Below are 14,096 nucleotides of genomic sequence, written 5' to 3'. Positions count from 1 at the left end.
CCCGCAGCCATTTAGCCGTAAAGGAGAGTTAATTAGTATGTAAATGCTATAGCAAATACAGCGATGTGCAAATACTACAAAAATTCTAATCTTTCGCTCCTTTAAATTTTCACGTCCGTTTAACCGAATTTTTGCTGTTCGATTCAGCGATTCCTTTACTACGTGAACGAAAAATAATAGCAGAGAAAATTGCAGAGTTCCTATTATGTACATGTCCTCCAATTATATAAACTGTTTATCGGCCGACCAGTTCAGATAAACGGAGTTCTACCTGTAAATACCGGACTTTGCGTAGCCTCTGTGCAATCAAAGCTTCCTATAAAGTCGTTTAATCGCGTCGACACGCGCGAACGTTTATATTTATAACGCGCGAAACGTAACGCCGATCTCATACGGAGTCGTTTTGCCTTAGATAAGATCGTTTTCACTTGGATCGAATGGCCGTAGCGGGAGATGTGCGTTCTTCAGCAACGAGACACGGAGCAGATCTTCGTCCGCTTGAAAAAAAGGACAAGAAAAATATTTCTACTCGTCGTCTGTGCCTTCTTCTTTCGCTCCTCTATTTCTTTTCTCTCTGTTTGCGACGCGATCGTTCCATAGTAGGCCGAATAACAGGATATACGGTGTCCGATGAACATCCAACAGTTCTGCGGCGTCTCTGTCCGTTATCGACCACCGGTGGACACATTTGCACGCCGATAGGTGCACGCTCCTCCTTTCGATACGCGCGACGATCGTGTGTGGGTGGCCACGTCACAGAGAAACGGGGAAAAAATGTGACACTCGGCCGTGCGTCGCTCGACTGGCCGTCTCCTCGCTCTGGAACACGCTCAAAGTATCGCAGAATCGAGGCACGACGACTCGCATTTAATAGTCGGACAATTTTTTCAAATAGTTGACGCGTTCATTGTTACTGTCAATTTTATATATTTCGTCTTGCGAGCCGCAATAGATGGAAATATACCACGCTTAATATTTAATTTTTGCAAATTAGAATTATTTTATTTCAATGATCCTAAATTTAGTAGCGTGCGTTGCCGTTTGCTACTCGAATATTTCGATACGTATATTTAAAAAAAAATATCGTGGCTCGTGGAGAAAGATATTTCCTTTTTACATTGAATATCAAATGAGAAGCAGTGAGATATATAGCGTTTGAATTTTATGAAATATTGGAACATCGAAGCGAGTCATCGCGTATTTGTCAAAAGGCATATGGTGAAGTTGAAAAGTAGATTAGGTATCGAAGGTTACGTGTTTCGAGAATCGAAAGAGTAATTTGGAACACGTAAGGGAAGATAAGGAGATCGAGACTTTGTTCAAGACCGTGCAGTGTCAATTCGTTCCTTTCCCACAGCACATAGACACAGTAAATCTATTGAAATTTAATCATCTTCAATTATAATTGAGAAAATATAGAATATTTAATTATTGGGATGTTGGAAGAGTACATATAATATCACTTGCTTGAAAAGTGTTAATTCTAGAAAATTATATTGTTATTTACGTTTAATTGCGCGTAATTTAGTTCGTTCGAAATACGTATAATTTAACCATACGAATAATTTAGACGTTCGTAATCTCCTAGAAGCTCTACTTTTTATTCCTAAAGAACATGTATGTAGTATTTTCCTCTGATATGAAAATCATAACACGCAGAACTTTATTACGCGATACAATCGTACGGCTGCAAAAAAGGTATATAACTGGGAGACACAGTTAACGGAGTAGGTTAATGACTGAAATAAAAGGCGAAACCAGTCGCAGAATGTACTTTTAATTAATATAATTATCACTGATCGTAATCTTTATTCTTGCATTTACACGATAGTTCGAGCAATGATTCGATGACACCTCGTGATTCCGAGGTGGATTCGATAAGCAAGTTGAAATTTATCGCGTGCAGAACTCGTTTTTTGATATTGTATAATCGGTTCAGCGTCTCGTCATCGAGGAAAGTTGCCGTTTCACGGTACGGCAGCGTAGCAGAAAGAACAAAGGCGATTCTTGCCAGCTCGAGTCGCTCCCTCTTGCCTTTTCTCTCGTCTTGAAATTTAAAAGCATCTTCGAACCGTGACAGAATGCTGCGCGAACGCGCTCGAAAACAAAGATTCCTAAGTTTCATCCGTCTAAACAGCGCGATCGTTTCCTACCACACGATAAACGAAATGCCTCTCGGCTCACGAAGCGAGGAAAACTCCGCGGAATTTGCATTTTTCCAGATGCAATACAATTTTACTTTCCATTAAATTATTCGTGTTCAAAATTCTCACTTTTCTCAGTCTGGCTAATACCATTGTTTCCCGTTATCAGATGAACGAAGTGCCGTTTGATTTTCAAAGTGGAACCTACATCTTCCTTAGTGAGATTCAACGAACGTCGTTAATGCTAAAAATTCATATTTCCTTTGTTACAAGATAAATGTGGTTCTACAGGAATTTTATAAAGTTGAAAAACGTTTTCGAAACTTATATTCCTCTCCGATTAATTCGAATTCTGCTTTAATTAATTTTAATTAAATTACCATTTATTTTCCAATTTCTCTGTTATTCGATTAAAATTCCCTTTTAATAGTAGCTCATTTTTCTACTCTTCGCCAAAGAATCGTTCATTTGTAAATCAGCATAATATAAAACTACACCCACATCTTTCCCTGATATTCTAATTAACCTCTTGCCACGTAGAAAATTAAACTTATTCCCAAAAATATTTTACAACCACAGCGTTATGTTTTGTCAATCCCTAAATTAACTTTCATCTCTCAATCGCCATACATCTTCTCGTATATACTAATAAATACAAATAAACTTCTTTCTTCTAATTTCATCGTTTCGCTTGAATTTGTTCCAAAAAGAAAAAAAAATATTACATAACACCCACCATGAAAAATAAAGAAAAGAAATCTATGTGATAAAAAAAAATACCTCCGAAAGCATCCATGCTCGGCGTTAAAAAAGATGAACGAAAAGAGACGGTAAGGGGAAACCTTTTTACGTATCTCACGGTTCTCCCCTCGTGGCTTACGAGCAAAAAGATGACCCGAAACCGTGACAAAGTAACTTGATGAACTATACATCGACAATAGGTCGGCGCCAGAATGGTACGTATCAGCCTATTAGAGGGATGCTGTTCTGACATTTTAAGAGCGTGGCATTTACGCCTCTACCCTCCTCGTTAAACATCCCTATACAATTTCCTATCTGATCACCGGAGACCGATATTACCAGAGAACATTTCCCGCCTTTCCGGATGACATAATACCATCATCTCTTATATTCCCTTCTACTTATTTTTTTTTCTCTCTTTTATTTCTACGTGTATTCACGTGTGTGAGTAATATGAGCGTTTGATTGTGTGCTCTTCCCACACTCGGTTTCAGTGGTACGCGCGTGCCGAAACCACCATAGCGACACGAAACACGGCCCCCGGATGGAATTGCACACTTTGGCTGCGTCAAATATTTGCGTTCTATCTGGTCAGCAGAGAGGTGTATTAATTGCTTGTCGAGGATAATCGTTTCTGCGGTGGAAATACGCTGGATTCGGCTGTTAGGTGTATTGGATACAGAATTAGTTTAGAGGTCGGAATTCTGTTAATAATTAAATAGAAGAAACGCTTGTCTTTTATATTTCCTTCTTCTTTCTTTCTTTATTTTTTTTTTTTTTTGTAGCAAGATAGGGTTCACGGTTAGGCGAGAGATATAAATAATACGCGTGAAGTAAAAATTTCTACATATTTTCTATGTTTTTTTGTTAACAATAAATCTGATTGAGTGATCGAAGAATGAGATTCTTTTTGTTTAATTATTATTTGGTTATCGAGATTGTTGCGTGACGACTCTAAGCTGACCAGGTTTAATAAAATTGTCCAATCTAAAGCGCTTTTAATCTCGCGATAAATGATAAATTGAAAGGTATGGAATAAAAATTGTATAAAGCGAATAACATAAAGTGAATAAATGTAAAAGTTCAAATTTTGTTAGTATTTGTACTGAAATAATTTCAGATAATTTGAGGATGACAATAAATTTCGAAATAAATTTCAAGCTTTTTTTTTTACTAATAATTATACTTATAATAATTTTAACTAGTTTAAAATATACGGTGGAAATACTATAGTTTATACGATATTACGTAGCTAATATTTTCACTGGAATCGAAAGTGGGTATGGAATTTCTGATAGGACCGGAAACAAGTTATCTCGTTGGCTCGCATCATCCAACGTTGAACAGCGTTCCTCTCCGAGTCAGCTGTCTTCTGGGTACCCACCTTCGATGACGATAATAAATATCCATTAATGCAGTTGTGGCGAGAAGGGGGAATAGTTATCGCATCGCGAGCTACACAAGCAGATGACTCGAGGAAGGTCCAGCTGCCTTCGATCAGTAGGTTATTGTCAGTTCCATCCTAAAGATGCGAACACGTATGCGTTACCACTTTTTCTTACGTAACGCTATTTAAATAATTCGTATTGTACGTTGATTTCTATTTAATTTCTATGAAAGGGTATCTCATAATAATTCACATCGAACGTACATTTACGCGTAACATGTAAAATTTCGCAAAACAGAAACAGGTATTATACAAAAATTATTTGTTAACATACAGCGTTGTAAACAATGAAAATTAGATCCGCAGCGAACGTGTTAAACATTGTGCTATCCTCTTCGCTTGTATTTCGCATTTTTCTATTCCTAAGCGCGTCTTCCCTACAAATTGTCAGACGAAAGGCGCGTAGAATACATCCGAGTTACTAAAGCCAAATATTTAAACACAGTGTTCTTATTTTAATGGATACTTATCTGCTGAAGCATAATTTTCATTTTGGGTCATACAAACTCAGGGAACGACGAGATTAAAACTTCACGATCTACGAAAATGAAATTAGGTAACACCCAAAACCCATAATGATATCCCATAAATATATTCTTGACTTGTAACAGCCCAAAAATCTTCGTCTCTCGAGAAACCCTAATTTATCCCATAATTTCAAAATACCTCTCACACGTACCCTTTATTGCCCAAAATGAACCAACCAGTGTAATCAGTATATTAAAGCGAATTTTCAGTAGCAAAAGTTAAGTACGGGAGAGCCGCGGCTCGTTTAGACTTTGTCACAGATGATAGTCTTAATTAGGTTGGCGGCTACGTTTCAAGCATTATCACGATCGACAACGTGTGATTACGGGCGAGGATGATGAACGGTTTGGCGGGAAATTCAAGGCGGGCCAAAGAGCCGGGCACCCTGTCGTCGGATGTTGATACGCATCTCGTTGTGTATCAGCGCGGCTCGACTGAAAGCCAGCACCGCCGCCTTCCTTCAACCAGCAGGTGACATTCATGAATTTTTTAAACGGGCGTTCGCAGACCCACGATACAGGTAGCGCCGGCTACACCAGATCAAAGATGCGATCTTATCGATATCTTGCGCGAGATCTTCCTCTGCGGTTCAAAAGGTCGATCCGTATCACGTGTTTCTTCGTATCGAGGCAGCTAAAGTATATCCTTGGATTATTATTTTCCAGAGTCTCGAGTTTTCGCGATTAAAATTGTCGTATTTACTACGATTTTTTACTATGTTAAGATGGATGTTAAATATAGAAAGCATTTTTGGGATTAAGCTTAAGCTTTGGGGGAAAGCTTCCGCAAACAAATGGCCTGTGGGAACGAATCTTTTGGCGTTTTCAATTTTTGCGTTTTTATAGCGCAATATTTTTTAATTATTTTTACGTATGAAGATGACAGGGAAAAGAGCATGACCAGCTCGTTTCTGTTGTCTTACGGACGTTAATCTTTAGTGTCGTTCTGTGTTTTCTTGGTATCGCAGGATCCAAGGCGAGTAAAAGCCTGTTTATCAAATTTTCGTTAGTATTTTCCCTGCTCTCTGGCTTAGTTGAAATATCTTGGATATTTCTTCCTTTGTCTAATTACACCCCGTGATATTTAAATAACTAGCGCTTGTGACAATGCCGAGCAATCTTCCCGTTTTTTCGTTAGTGTCATGCAAAAATCATTTATTCTCTCCTCCGTTTCGTCACATACTGCGCCGATATTTGGTAAAGAACAGAGACTTTGTGTAACCTTTAACATTTTCTTGGAACAAGCGTGGTCAGTAATCCAATTCATTAAAAAAAAAAGGACATTCAATGTAGCAGTTTGTAGCAGGAAAATATTACACACCAATGTAATGAAATACCTTCTTGACACAGAACGATCAAAATTACAGAACAGTTTGAACCGTATTCTTTAAATTGTTCTTGGAAATTATTGGAAAATAAAATTACACGTACGTTCGTTCAAATTCTCCACATTTAAGGTGTAACGAACACTACCTAACAAAAATCAACGAACCAAAATGTATGACAAACGAGTGCAAATTCTGCATCGACGTTTGACAGAATTATTGCTTACATTAAACTTACTTATTCACAGACTGACGAATATCATCGAATAATAAGATCAAAATCGAACGACGATTATTTCCATTTTTGTTCACTGTGCAAGTCGCGTTGTGCGGCGGCGTGAAAGTAAAAGTAAAGAATTGCTTGGAAATATCTGCGGACGTATCTGGGTTAAGGGAACGATGCGGAGCCTGCACTCTTCGACTTGGCTCGCTTCGGTCTCCATCTCGTCGTTGTTTGAGTGATAAAAAATGTTATGCGAGGATCTTCATCCGAGCGAGAGCATTGTTGGGCCAGGTAGCAGGTGCTACCCTTCATGCTCCGGGATGAATGCCGCGATATACGACTCGAGAGAGCTGACTTCTTACACACGCGCAAACATCGGGTCCCGCATCTGCAAGATGGTCGCGCGATCTTCTGCACTCTTCGCAGATGCATCGCTCCCATTCACATCCCCTTCGGTGTATTTACTTTTATGGTGGACGTGTTACTCGCGTTTATTGTCTTTCACGCGACGGTTGTTGTTTTACGCAGGGTTTTATGACGAAGGAAAAGTGGTGTAGTTTTCAGACTATATTTCCAAGCTCATTGGAGCAACATAAAGTCGATGCAAGGTTAACTGTATTTTCATTTATAGTAGCATGTTCTTTCGTGGACAAATTCAAGACCATGTCTGATATTTGTAAAATGTATCTGTACCTTATGTGATGCAAGGAAGATGAAGGTTTTAGGATATATCTATTAGAATTGTTATATCTTGTATTATATTAACGCTATGAAATTGTTTATACGATGCTTATTACATCGAATGAGAACATAGAAACTGTTCCCTTTGTAATACATCTTTACGATGCTATACACGACAGGATCGTTTGATCTATACGATATTATGATAATACAAAGCAATTATATACTTTCATTTCATAGAACATTTCTGATCGATATTATTTCTCCTGCAGAAAAAGTTAGATTTATTATAAGTCAAAATATTGATGGCCTGCGTCTTCGATCAGGAATACAGAGACAGTATCTCGCAGAATTGCACGGAAATTTGTTTACCGAACAATGTGATAAATGTGGAAGGTCGGTGATCTTCCCCCAAAAATTACATTGTACAATTACAAATTTTCAAAATATTGTATTCTATTTCTTATTTATAAAAATGCAGTCAAAGAAGAATCATAACAAATTAGGTATATTCTCGGATAATACATAAAATACTTCGTATATTTCATACGTACATGCCACACTCAAGTCATCCAATAAGAGTCATGAAAAAAGTGAAACAAAATTAAAGGAGCAATTCTCCACTCATAGTACGCGAACTATGATAATTCATCCGCAATAATAAATTGTATAATATAGAACGAGCATGAAAACGACACACCAGTAGAAGTAGAATTTCCGTGTCTGTCCAAAGAGCGAAATTTCACCGGGTCCGATTCTAAGAGATAGAAGCGAGAGGGCAACGGCCAGACACACGGAGGATCTCGGTATTCACATCTTGAAGGCTGCCGGCACGCGTCTGCAGCAAGGTGTGCCTCTCACTTTATTCATCCACCTCCGGTGTTCGCCACGAGAGCAGCTGTTGCCTGGGCCGGCGCGTGCCACCAGGTACCTATATAATAAACCGGCAGATAATGTCAGGGTGCGTGGCACCACGCTACCAAAGGGCCCCTCCACCTTTTTAGGGAGATCGAGGGACTCGAAGGGGGATGAGGGAGTTGTGAAACCGGCCGAGGAACTTTTTCGAGTCGAGGGGAGATCGTTTGTTTATCCTTCTCCCTGGGTCGAGCGTGGGTGGACCTTCTGCCACTTCTGACTATATAGCTTTCTTAAGCTTCGTTCAGATTAGTTTACAGGCCTAAACCTCGTTCAGATTAGTCGAATTAATCGAATTTTAATGACTCGGACTCTGAGTACAATCGTTTAGTTTGCTTTCCACTTGGGTCCAACCGGAAAGACGAGCAACCGATGCCTTGTGCGGTATCTAGTTTTTATCAGATAGATATGCTTGTAACGAGATTACTTAATAATCAGATAAATCTAGCCGTTTGACTTGAAATTATGTAACTTGATTTAACGAACGCAAACTTGAGGCCCAAGCAACTCGATCAACGTATATGAACGTAAACTTGAAGTCAAGTAACTTGATTCGTATGAATACGATCCTCGGGTTCAGGCAACTTGCCTTAGGTATATGAACACAAACTTGAAACCGAGTTACTTGGTTTGTGCGAATATAAACTTGAAGTCCAAGAAACTTGATTTTTACGAGCAATAACTTGAAATCAAATCACCTGACTTTTTCGAAACGATTGGAAGGAGAACTTTTGTTCTAAACGCTTGGAGACTTTCGAAACTCGAATTCCTGTGGTTTCTGTTCAAGTAACTCGCCTAATCTGAACGAAGCTTTATCCACGTTCTGCCTGTTTCTTACTTGCTTCCTTTCTGTTCGCTGTTTTTTATCTTTGCTTTCGACGTTCACCCTCCTGCACACCGATCGATCACCAACTTTTTGCTCTAATTGGCTTCCCTGGAATCGATCTCCGGAGGAGAATACGGAGGAAGTTTGCGAGATCGTGGGTGATCGTTGTTGAAGGGAAAGTGGAATGGTGTGGGAGAGTTTCGGGAGCATATTGGGTGATTTGGTGCAAATGGAGGTAAAGGTGATTTGACGATGATTGCGGTTGGTGTCTAGCAGGGTTGTTATTGGAAGAAGAAATTTAAGTATTACTCGATGAATTTTTCCTTTACTTTTTTTTATTAAGAAATTCAAGTTACGTGGCTGCTGCTGACATAAGCAATATATACAGTGACTATTTGTGGAAATCATTAGGAAACTGAATCTTCTAGTATTTCGTAGGACGATCTAAAATTATCGATTAACATTCATGACACGTTATTGTGATACAGTACTGTCAGAATAAATTATTTTCATTACACGATGTACGTAACGATATTGAAATATTTAAACAGATTGTAAGTATTAAAAAGAAAATATTTTTTAAAAGAAATAATATCACGGTTCACACAATTTTATGTTTAAATTCTCACGAGGGTAAAAACCCCAATTTCCCCAATTTTATTTTTATCCAAACAATGAACGTTTACTTTTCACAGGATTCTTCTCGCTTTCTATATAGATTTAGATATCCGTTACAGGGTAGGTAGAAATCACGGGGGATCGAAAGGGCACGAAGTCGAGAGGTTGGGTATCGCCCTCATCCCGAGTTAATAAAACTAAACGAGCTCGATAATCATCCCTCCACGCCCGTCATTCGAGCATCCATTCCATCCTCCATCAGATTAATTATCTAATACGGTTGCAACATCTGTCATCGCCTCATCGTTGTGGGCGCAGCTTCGTTCATTCACTTAGGAAAAATAAAGCTTCTTTCTCTATTCGTTTTCCTTCGTCATTTGTCTTCTCTTCTGATAATTTTTCGTTTCTTCTTCCTTTCTTTTTCTGCGTCAATATAATTTATCGTATGGACGTCTTAATTACCAGAGTTAATTAATCGCCACTTTTTGTTCGTTTAAACGCACGTTCGTGTCGAAATTTCATGTTTAATTAACGATCGTTAACTTGGTTATCTCGTTTCGATATTTATCGAACCGTTCTTACCAAAGTTGCAGATACATCAGCAATTGTTTTTCATCTGGTAACGTGGTCGTGCGTTATTCATCAACTCGAGACAGTTCATTACTCCAATTCATTAAGCTCGCAGTAATCAAGATTTTAATGCGCGTATAAAGATATGCAACGCGTAAAAATCCATTCTCTTTCTCTCTTTCAATTCGAAACGCTCTCGCGTAATGAGATCATAAAATAGGAAATTATTATTTTCTTTCGAAACAATTTGCTCTCTAATAAACTCAAGAAAAAAAAAAAACAAGAGAAAAGGAACATTTCTATGAACCTTGGACGGAGTTCGCAGTTAAACCGAGTTAAATTCGCACAAAATCGCGTATGCGATTCCAAGTTGCCTAGAGAACAAAGATTTAATCGAATATCTGCAGACTGCTTTATCATGGAACATTTGTCGGCTGTGTGTCGCAATCGGGTCACGCTAAAACCCGTATCGAGTTTATTACATTTAATTCAACGTTGTTGGCGCACGGTCGTTTATTAAATCGCGATCTAATCACAGAGGTTACGTTAATAAATTGCCGCTAGACCGACGGGCCGAGCGAAAAGAGAAGGCATCGTCGGTGGCTCTATTACCGGAATCTAAGTAACGAGGTATTTTCTCATATTATATGCCATGCGTTCGTCCGCGTATTATATGCGGGAGCAACAGGCCTGTTGTTTAGACCTAACTGTAACGTCTCTTTTCTCTTTACAATTCACTAACCGCGTGCGTTCGTTTCTCAGACTTGCTCGATTGTGACCCTCGTGGTTTCTTGTCCGCCGCTCTTCTTGCGCTTTCCTTTCGGCTCCATCCAATCCATCGCGTTCGCTGAAATTCTTTTTATCCGAGGAAAATAGCGCAATTTGAGTTTGCGATAAAATTTAGAAGATTTAGGGTTTAGGCTTTCAAGGAAAGACGCAGGGAATTTTTGCTCGCCGTGAAATTTCCCAGGGATGAATTTTAATACGTAATATTATTTTATAGATAAGTAAATATGTTTAGTATTGGACTATTGGGCACCTGCATGGTAAGAACTGCAAATTTGTTGTCGAATTTATGACTCGTTAAAACGTATCGCCTAGAGGAGAAGATGATGGATTTTAGGTTCGTGATGAAATTTAAGGGTTGAATTTTAATTTTCATTTCTCATTTCTGTTATAGATAATAGTACGATTACACAGATAGAAGGAAATAAGAATTGGATGATGTAAGAACAGTGGTATGGAATACTTGTTTTTACTTCCGTAATGGTACACTTTTCATTCAGTTGTTTAGAATATGCATTTCATGTAACCTTGGAGATTCTATTAAAATGAATGAGATTCTAATTAAAATGAATCTCCAAGCGACAAAAGCGTAAGACGTGATAAAATATTATAAATATTATCTGTTAAAATTTACCTTGGAATTTACCATTAATTTTACCAATTTTTCTGCGATAAAGAAACTCACGTAAGTAAATCTTTTGCTGTTTGCAAGTGGAACGCCAATCGTATACCTGAAAAATGAAATTGAGAAATGTATCGAACGCGGAATTGATCAATTTAATTTTCGATTGCCAGAAGGTCACATACGAGACCTATGCGCCATTTACTTGTCGTTAAAAACTTTGAAAATCTACGATGATTTAATCTCGAACGTGTCAAAAGTATACCTTTAGAAGAGCTTGTTCTATTCTTGTCGATGATAAGGTGATTTGATGGGAGAATAATGAAATGTAGAAGCATTCCAAGGCGGCGAGCCACATTAATTTTCTCTTCCATTTGATCCGAGTGACCTGTTGACCAAGAATCGACGGATTGATTGGTCAAGAGACTTCCGCCATGAAGTAGGCCTGCAGTGACAACGGTCGCCTTCTAAGTCGCGATTCTTATTGTCAGTCCTCCATACGAGCTGGGATCTATCGATATGCGTGATCGAAGCTCCGATAGACGACGCTTGGACACCACTCAAAACCAAATCAATTTAAATTTCTTTTCATTTCCACGTTCAAGTTTCATTCCTTTCTCTCTCTCTCTTTTTCATGTCGTGACAGATTCAAAAACATGCTCGTCATTAGATAATATAGCAATATAATACAGTAAGCCATTAACCTAACTTACTAACTGAAAAAGTTTACCAATCACTTGAACATAACAATTCCTCTATTTACGACTGCCCTATCTTCGTACGTGTCGTAAATTGCTGATGGTTACATTTACACGCACACGAGTACGAAAACCAACGTAATCTAAAATTGCTTTTGTTAATTTCTAATTTCTCGTTATAGAAATTTCTACTTCGGAAACGTCTCTCAACGGTACAATACGATTACAATACGTCGCTTTGACGAATGTATTCTAATAAGTGGGAAAATTAATTCAAGCACAGACGTATCCAAACCAAAAACGTATCTACTTGAGTGAAACAATTGTCGAATTTCTCTAGGCGATAAAATTAGATTGGAAGAGAAGCAGAGGAAACGAGAGAGAGACAGAGAGAGAGAGAGAGAGAAAGAGGAGGTCGAAGACAGAAATCGGTCTTTAAATCCCGTTACCTTTGGTTTCCAGCGCCTTGTTTATCGACGGCGAGGCGTCGTGACGCGTGCCACGCTTGCTTATGCGGGCGCCGTGACACAACGACGCATCCGATACATTAGGTCGTCACCGAACTATGCGAGCACACGCACCCGAAAATAAAGTGTTAACGTTCTTAACACGTGCCTACGTCTGTCTTACCAACTGCATAAAGGGGTACCTACCTGGATCAAATTTATTGCCCTAAGCGTGAATCTCAGTCGTGCTGACTCGCCAGAAGATCCTCGAAATTATAGTCTATTCAGTGTCATAGGCCTCTCACACTTTTATGATTTCCAGATCCACTTGCGTAAATAATTCTTCGCTAACTATTCTCTTATCGAATTTCTATCGTGTAATGTGTTTCGATATTTTATTGTAACATTTAATCGCCTGCCTAAAATTAACTGGCGAGCCACGTGTTGAGAGTCTATGGTCTACGACGTATCGTCGATCGAGGACCTATTTGACCGTGTGAAGTTTCCAATCCGTTTACGTTCTGCATGTAAATCCACAGCATTCGTCGTATTCCGCGATCATTTCTCACATATTAAACGCCACATATCGAACATCCTGTTTAAACACGAAGCCTATTAAAGATCGAGTGATCATCGACAGGAAACTTCTATGAGCCTCTCGACAACTCCTTGATCCTCTATTCCAACTTCCTCGAGCTATAAACCTCCGATCTATTCGCTGATCAAACGAACTGCAATTATCGATTAGAAACGACCGGATCTTCAAATCGCCGCTACCTAACTATATCCACAGCGTTCTCAAGAATTCCTCAACTTCTTCGCTCTCCCTAACCTTCCCTAAATTCAAACCGCCAATCCGAAAATCGTACAGCCCAGCCATTAACCATTTAAAAAAGGAACACCGTAACTTCTCGTTCTTCTCTTCCTTCCAAAATTCCCAAACCTGCGCAAAAAGAAAAAGAAATAGAAAAACAACAAACAAACCGAAAGGGTAGAAGAAGAAGGAGACTCGGAGATCAGTCACCTAATAAGAGCGAGTCTGCTAGCCTTGGTAGGTGGGTAGGTGGTTATAGGTTTAGCGGACAGGCAAGCAGGCAAGCGTACGAACTCGAACTCGGTTCGCGAGTTCGCTGTAACTCGCAAGCAGGCAGGCAGGCAGGCAAGCAGGCAGACAAGCAGGCAGGCAGGCAGGCAAAGCAAGTAGGCAGGTGCAACACTGATGTTGCCTCAGGACTGAAACAGCTGTCGTCTTGCCCTGCCCTACTGCAGGCGCACGCGCCAACCGCATATCCACATTTCCATTACGTTGCGTTACCTTTCTCCTCTCTTTCTCTCTTCTTCACTGCGGCTCGTTTCACGTTCGTTCACTTTTAATCGGTATCTGCCTCTGCTCTTGTAACGGTCAACGATCCTCTCGTTCGTTTCCAGCGCATATGAAAATGTCCCCGGGAAACAGGCCAATGGCATGGTTTCCGTGTGTGCGAGACACACGTACATAGAGGGACACAGTGTCGTTGCACTTGTCAC

General features: G+C 39.4%; 1 long non-coding RNA gene across 1 annotated transcript; it reads right to left on the bottom strand.

The window, feature by feature from the left end:
* Positions 1-12,586: 12,586 nt before the first annotated feature.
* On the bottom strand, positions 12,587-13,788 carry LOC122577951. The gene is made up of 3 exons (XR_006320444.1): positions 13,594-13,788; positions 12,777-13,512; positions 12,587-12,686 (listed from the first exon to the last, which is right to left on the bottom strand). It is a non-coding gene; the product is annotated as an uncharacterized LOC122577951 (long non-coding RNA).
* Between the last annotated feature and the right edge of the window lie 308 nt (positions 13,789-14,096).

The sequence above is a fragment of the Bombus pyrosoma genome, linkage group LG3 (genome assembly GCF_014825855.1).
Source record: "Bombus pyrosoma isolate SC7728 linkage group LG3, ASM1482585v1, whole genome shotgun sequence".
NCBI classification, from domain to species: Eukaryota; Metazoa; Arthropoda; class Insecta; order Hymenoptera; family Apidae; genus Bombus; species Bombus pyrosoma.
This window is presented reverse-complemented; position numbering and strand designations above follow the sequence as displayed.